This window comes from Microtus oregoni, unplaced genomic scaffold (genome assembly GCF_018167655.1).
Source record: "Microtus oregoni isolate MIOR12 unplaced genomic scaffold, Mior012 000052F_ref0000163, whole genome shotgun sequence".
Classification (NCBI taxonomy): Eukaryota; Metazoa; Chordata; class Mammalia; order Rodentia; family Cricetidae; genus Microtus; species Microtus oregoni.
Genome location: NW_024543828.1, coordinates 13,810,211 through 13,817,917, shown reverse-complemented (window position 1 = coordinate 13,817,917; position 7,707 = coordinate 13,810,211). Strand labels below are relative to the sequence as shown.

The following is a 7,707-nucleotide window of genomic DNA, read 5'->3' as shown; positions in this document are numbered from 1 at the left end:
AAACATTCAAGAAAGCACACACAAAAAAAATCCTTCGGTCCTTAGCCACAGGCCTAATAATTAAAACAATAAAACTATACTGCCTTTGAAAGTAAAAATACATTTTGTATACATAAACAGAGATTCAACCTCACCAAACTTCCTGTATTTTCATTTAAAATTATGTCCGTTATTCAAAACTAGTACAATGAATGCTGGGTCCTATTAACTAATTGATTAATTAAATATACAGAGTATGTAATTAAACTAAGTACAAAATGCCTAACACAACAGATTGTGATCCAGTGCTAACAAATGCACTAATAATAAAGCCATAAGGTCATGATAAATAAAGCCATTAATAATAATAGCTCTACTCCTTAAGTTGGAGTCTCTAAATTCCATCTTGTCTTGGCTATATTACAAATCATTTTTACACGGACACGGCGGAATAATGGAGAAAAAAACCGTTGATGGTCGCCCTTAAAAAGAGAGAGGGAGAGAAAAAAAAACATGTTTAGTAAAGGTACAATTATACTTTAAAGATACATAACTTTCTCCCAATTTAATTTTATGTACCCCTACAAATATGAGTCATCACATAATAGATTAAAGCCAATCCCAATTTAACATTTCCTTAGTTGATTACTTTTGTAAAAAAGTAAGTTCATTAGAAGTAACATCAGCGCCCTTCTAGATCATTTTGTTAACGAACACACCGGAACCAAATTCATCTATATTTTACCTCACAGATTTCTTTTCTTCCAGTAACACTACAACGACTTATATCCCTTAAAAGTCGTCTCACTCCCCTGGCTCACGTATTTCCCTTTGGGCTGAATTTTACTTACGAAAGGAGAACACAAAGAGGCGTCTGGTCACTTCTAGAGAGGGTCATTCGCTGAATAGAAAAGACAAAGAATCAATACTTTGGAGTTGCCCTGGTCCCACCCCCCTCAGGACTGCGACGTGTTTGGCCAAATGATTTAAGAGCCAAAGACTACGCCTCTTCCTCTCTTCACAGTTGAGAACGTCTCGTCTTTTAACGTTTTAAGCCTTGCGCCCCCACACCCAAAACGCACGGTGTACACGTCCTCCGCACCTTCGAGCCAAACTTTTCCAACGTCGAGTTTCATACTGGAAGAGCTAAACAACCTTAAAAAGTTTTAGTTAAGGAGAGACAATGTAAACTGAAATTTACGTTTCTTTCCAGGACAGTCTTTACTGCTTACAAATGAGAGTCGCCTAAAGTCCGTTTACAGTTGTCAAAACCAGTCGCTCCCCACCCTGGCGAGGCTGACAGCCGGCCACCGCCCCTCACTCACTTTTCTCTCTCTGCTCTTCCCTGTTCACTCTTCTCAGGCTATTTTCTGAGTTCTCGGGGCACACTCTGTCCTCTCCCCACACCGACCCCCCCAAACACACTTTCCACCCCCACCCTCCACTCAGCGCGACACAAAACTTTTTTTCAGAATTATCCCCGCATCTGTTACAGTCTGCAGTGACTAGCCTCATAGTTGGGGGGGGGGGCGGGAAAGGTCAGCCTAAAAGTCCCCTCCCCCTCCTTTTTTTAGATCGCAAGTCACCTCTCACTCCACTCGAAAATGGCGCCGAAATCGTAGAACTTCTTAAATTTCATTGTAAGCTTTTTGCAGTGGTTTCTGGGATTTTCCTGCGAAGTTGCCCCGCCAAGTCGAACTAGCGAACAAGCCAGAGACGCGGGACAGAGGAAGGAAAAGGAGGGTGGGGAGGCGGACAGACAGACCGACTGACGTCCGGAGAGCGAGAGAGAAAGGGCGGAGGACTGTGGCGGGGTTGAGGGGGGTAGAAGATCGGGCACAGGGTCTTGGGAGTGCGCGAGGTCACGGGGGTATGGGACGCTGAGCGCCAGAGGGACCGAAAGTTGGGAGGCGGGAGTCGGGGTGTGGAGCTCACAGAGAGGCGTGGCGGAGGAGAACGGGAGCCAGGCTGGAGCAGGGCAGGAGCCGGGCTGGAGCAGAGCCGGAGCAGGGCTGGAGTCGGGCTGGAGCTGAGCGCACCCCAAGAGGCGAGCGGGAGCAGCCAGCGCCCAGTGGCTCGCCGCAGCCCTAGAAAAAGCCGGCCCGGGGGGTGTGGCCAGGCTCTGCTCCGCGCCCCTCCCAGCGATTCCGAGGCCCGGGGGGGGGGGGGGGGGGCGGAAGGAGGGGGGGGTGAAGCCGTGCTGATGCTCAGCGCCACAGCCTTGGCCTGCAGCCAGGAAGGGCTGGGGAAGGACGTGGGGAGCCTGCAGTGGCCACGTCCAGAGCCTCATAGCCCCGGGTTCTGGAAGAAAAAAAAAAGGAGAAAGGGGAAAGGGGGAAAAAAGAGCAAAACCAAGGACACAAGGTAGCTCAGCTCCAGCTGAAAGAACCAGAACACAAATGCCACTCTGCTCTCACTAGTCCTCTGGGCTGCCAGCAGGGCACAGCGTGGCTAATCAAAACCTCTTGGGATTGTTTATCTTGGGGGGGCGTTCTGAAATGGGATGGGGGAAATAAGGGACCCTCAGACTGCAGGGGGGTGCTCAGGGTGCATTCGTGTCCCAGATCTGTAGGTCTTCTGTGCTCTGACTACTCTTTCCAAACTCTCCCTCAGGTAGAGGACTCCCTTAGGTCCTGGCGGTCCACTTTGGGGGTGGTGGGTGGGCATAACACCGAGGCAGGGAACAACATTTTTTATGTATGTCCAGCCCAAGAAGGGAAGTCTTCATGACAAGTTTTGAGTCTTGACTGAGGAAAGAAAAGGAGTCTTTCTTCTGTATGGTCGATTTCCTTAGGGACAACGCTGTTTAGGGAGGTGAGAGAATGGTATTGAAGTTAATAGCAGGGTGTCCACATTCTGACAAGGTCTGTGCCAAAGCAAGAGAGATGAAGTGTAACGATGGCCACGATTTTCAAATGATGTCGCCGACACACACACACACACACACACACACACACACACAGAGAGAGAGAGAGAGAGAGAGAGAGAGAGAGAGAGAGAGGGAGAGAGAGAGAGAGTCAGAGAGTGGGGAATGCATTGCCACGAACTAACAGACAATGTTGCTTCTGGGTGGGAAGGAAATAGCCTTTCATTGTACTATATTCGCGACTTGCTTGTATATTTGCAAAATGTCATAACAACACAAATCTGGAGAAACCAAACATGGTGGTGCACGCCTAAGATCCCAGCACTAGGGAGGTGGAGCAGGAGAAACAGAAGTTTAAGAGCGTCCTTGGCTACATAACAAGTTCGAGGACAGTTTGAGCTATGTGAGAGACTGCCTCACAAAAAAATCTGGGAGAAATCCCTTATAAAATAGCGCCTGGATGCTAAACATAAACTCAGCTTCTTTCTTTACCCCTTTCCCGGTTTGGACAAATCTTTGAGCGAGCGGGATGTAAACTCAGATGGATTTGAACAGGAAGGGCAACGGGTATCACTGGCCTGCATCAGCCACATATCTGGGGGCACCAGAAGATGACCAGAAGGGGCCACAGGGGCAGGTTGAGTGCTGGGTGCAAGGCGCTACACAGGAACTACTTAGCGCGTTTGCTTGGAGACTCCGAGGGAGAGGCCCTATTCCTGGTTGGCAGCTCTTGACTAAACCTCCACTCCATCCACCTCTTGTCTGGTCTGGGACTTAGTGGGTTCTGGGGCGTCATCGACTACCGAGAACATCCGGACGTTCGTGAAACGCCAGCAGTTGAGTGTCACCCTGGCAGCTGCGGTGCGGGCCGCGGGGTCCTCCATGCTCCCAGAGTACAGCCTGTTTTGTTGCTGAGGGTAGAACGAGTGAAGGATAGTTTGGAACGTCAGGAGGGAGCTGGAGCAACTGCAACAAAACGCACCAGGTGTCAAAAGAGGGGGGCAAAAAGCAATCATAAAACGGGTAAACACGCTCGCAGGCGCAAAAACAGCAGACGGATACTAAAATCACGAATTCCGCCGTGCTCAGCGCTGCCGCTTCTTTGCGCTGCTTAACTCTCTCTGTACTTCTGTATTTTACTGCGATATTTCTTCAGGGCTGATCTGAAAACTGAGTTTTGCGAGGACGATCGCAAAGTTTCAAGGCGTTGCTAGAATCGCGTGGCCTTATTCTGATGATTTGGGCTTATTTTCGGGGGTTTTTTTGGGGGGAGGGGCGAGAGGGCAGGACAGCAGAGTCTTCCAGGGTCTGCAAAACTGCCGAGAAAAATTAGTCAAAAAGATTTTCAAGACCAAGCTTTTCTTTTCAGGATTTTTTTTCCCAACACGACGGATAACGTGTATAGTTTTGGTGGGCACTTAACATTACTAGTAGGACCTACAAATTTTTTCTATTAATATCTTCATAACTCGTGGACAGGACTGAAAGTTTGCCGGCTTGTCAGACGTGACTGAACACTCGTCTAAGTCCTCGGCAAGAACATTCATACAGTCCCCGAGTCCTCGGGGTAAGAGGCTTTCTTAGGGCTTTTAAGGTTCGGCTTGGTGGGTCCGTTTGTTTGGATTCCTGCACATAAACATTAATTTTCCTACATAAATACCAGAAGATTCCAGCGCTGGAAGATGAAAGATGAATTTGTGACAGGTCCTCTGAAGAAAAATGGCAACAGCTTTCTTTATTAAACTCCTTTTGCTACATCAGCATATTAAGAGAGCCAGTTGAATATTGATGAATTCTTTGAGGCTGAGTAATATGGCTACAGGCCCAAGAAAGCCAGGGAGGGCAGGCTTAAGTATTTACTCCAGTGAACAATCTTCAAATATTTTTTCAAAGATGGTGTCTCAAGGATTTTCTTAGGACATCTGTAGCAAGCTCTGCTCTGAAAATGGCTTCTCACCTATTAGGCCCTTCCTGACTGAGTGTGATAAAAATCACCTTAAAGAGTGGCCCGAAGGTCTTTCTGGGCGTAGAAGGGGAGCACAGTTCACCAACTAGAATGCTAGCGAGCTTCCGATAGGGGAGTCAAACACTTCTCATGGGGCAGCTAGGACCCAGAAGGAAAATGCACACAGGGTGCCCCCAGCCCACACCTTCACTTCCAAAATGTTGCTTTTAAGCAGTTTTTTTTTTTGGAAAATAGCATGTAATTTTTTTTCCTTTCAATTTTTTTCCAAATAACAGTCAGAAATTACCTTGATAAATAATTGTAGCTGGTGAGGGGGGAGAGGAGGCAGCAGCAAATTTTAATGGTCTTGGGTGCAGCTGAGAAAAATAAATCTGCCTTAGACTTGAAACATTTAACTGGAGATACAACCGTGAAGGCGTTTGAAATAATTTGGGGGCCATAATTTTTAGAAACATTCATTGACTTTGGATGTTAGGGAATCAAGTTGAATTGAAATTTTTTTTTTAATTACAAAGAAAATTTCTAGACGTTGAGATTTTTTTTAAATATTTATTTATTATGTATACAATATTTTGTCTGTGTGTATGTCTGCAGGCCAGAAGAGGGCCCCAGACCTCATTACAGATGGTTGTGAGCCACCATGTGGTTGCCGGGAATTGAACTCAGGACCTTTGGAAGAGCAGGCAATGCTCTTAACCACTGAGCCGTCTCTCCAGCCCTAGACGTTGAGATTTTTAATTTTAAATAGGAATGCTTTTTATGGTATGTGGGGTTCGTGTGTGTGTGTGTGTGTTTGTGTGTGTGTTAAAAAGGCCTTGAGTTAGAGAAACAGGACTTTCCTTAGGTTGTAAACATTCAGAAGTCTTGAGAGAGAGAAAGTCAGGATACAGTTACAGATTTAACAGAAAGAAAACATCCGGAGGATTCTACTGTGTTATTGATAAAGGCCCCCAACCCTCAGAGTTCAAGCAAAGGCTAAAAGAAACAGTAACGACACAACTATCAGATTAAACTAAAATGATAGCGTCCTTTGGCAATTTCTATCTTACTTTATAAACTCAGTTATGAATGATTTAAATAAACAGTTCCTTGAAAACTTTCGAACTTGAGGGGAATTTTTAAATCTACATTTCTCCCAGCACCATGATCTCACCCTAGAAAGGAATGAATTAGGACATTTTTCCTTTCTGCCAAGGAGGGGCTTAGTAAGTCACTGATGCTTCTGTCTTTGGATCTCAAGAGTTCTTGTCCCTCCCCAAAGACGCACACAGTCGCTGCCTTGAACAGGTGTGCACTTGCATTGTCTTAATTATTTCTGGATTTCGGACCATTTAAATTGAAAACTGCCTCAGATTACAGAACTGCCTGATTAGCCTTCGTACAAAAGAGGCCCCTGGTGATGGGAAGTAGGGTGACCTTAGTGTCCCTGTGTGCCTGCCCTATCAGGGGTTGAGATTTGCTCTCTGGTCAGTTGAACTGACAAAGTGTACCATGAGGGACTTGGTGACAGAAAACCTGTGTATATGCGAACAGAGGCAGTTAGTTAGTTTTGAACTCGACTTTTCTATCACTTTCCTGGAATCTCATCTCATTAGGAACAAGAGAAGGAAGAAGAAACACTCTAGTCTCTATCAACATCACCCTGCCAAATGTGTTCAGGGAGGCAGAAGCGCATTTGGACAGTTGTCTGGTTGCTCCATTTATATAAAAATGTCAAAAAAAACCCCAAATGAATCCCAAACAACAACAACAACCTCAAACTAACAAGCTGAAGCAGTGACTGGAAATCCTGAAATCCCCTTAAAAGTGCAGTGCTCTGGCAAGTCTGAATGACGTCATTTTCTGAGTCTGGTTCCGTAGGGATCAGACTCCTGGGGGTGAATTTTATCTTACTAAGTAAGGGAAGAAGAGGAACCAGGAAGTGGAAGGCTCCCGAAGGATGTTATCTCTGTTTAAAATGGACACGCGGATATGGGTTTTTTAAAGCCTGGCTTTCTCCGTTGCAGTAGAAGAGGGGAAAAAACATTTCCCTGTGCTGATAGTACAGACTTTTCCAGAATTGACTCAGAGTTCTGTTCTGTCTCCATAACATTAGATGTTTTCATTAAAAAAAAAATAAGAAGACAGGGTGTGGTGACCCTTGCCTGTAATCCTAGCACTCCAGAGGCTGAAGCACAGGTCGAGGCCGCCTGGATTACATGAAACCCTGTCTAAAATAAAATAAAATAAATAAGACTTAGTTGGTAGGGTTTCTGGGTCCTGTGGAGTACGCCATTTCTTTTACTTCCCGTCTCTAAAAATAATTTCTTTTTCTTTCCCTCTTTTTTCAAAGCAGTTCTGAGGGCCAGACACTGGGCCTTGTGCTTAGGCAAGCATTCTGCCACTGAGCTCCAGTTCAAGCTCTTAATAATTACGGGGCTTGCAAGCGAGGTTGGAGTCCGCAGCTGTCCATGGCCAGAGTGAAGTCCATCTGTTTGTATGAGAAAGGAAAGTGAGATCGGAAATCAAGGTTTCTGTTTCTAGACAACCTCTCATGTAGCCCAGGCTAGCCTTAAACTCCTGATCTTCCTGCCTCACCTTCCCATGTACTGGCGTTATAGGTGTGCACCATCCTCCCTTCAGATTGAAACCTGTTCCATCAACATTTTTTTTTTAAGCATTGGGGATAAACCCAGAGCCCAGCAGCTTCTTTTGCCGAGGGCCCCCAGGAAGACAGAGGGCTAGGTCAGCCAGAGCGAGCATAAGAATGAGAAGAAGAGAAGGTGTCAGCACAAGAGAAAGGAAGAAGGTGAGCGGATGACAAGAAAGACTGTCTCTTCCCTTTTAACATTTGCCCTAAAGTGCAGCCCCCAGAGTGCCACTGGCTCATTACAAAGACTGTTTCAGACTGTCTGGA

General features: G+C 46.1%; 1 long non-coding RNA gene across 1 annotated transcript; it reads right to left on the bottom strand.

Annotated features, from left to right (window-relative positions):
- Positions 1-202: 202 nt before the first annotated feature.
- On the bottom strand, positions 203-1,135 carry LOC121437450. Its single transcript, XR_005972968.1, has 3 exons — positions 1,082-1,135; positions 831-880; positions 203-461 (listed from the first exon to the last, which is right to left on the bottom strand). It is a non-coding gene; the product is annotated as an uncharacterized LOC121437450 (long non-coding RNA).
- Positions 1,136-7,707: the final 6,572 nt, after the last annotated feature.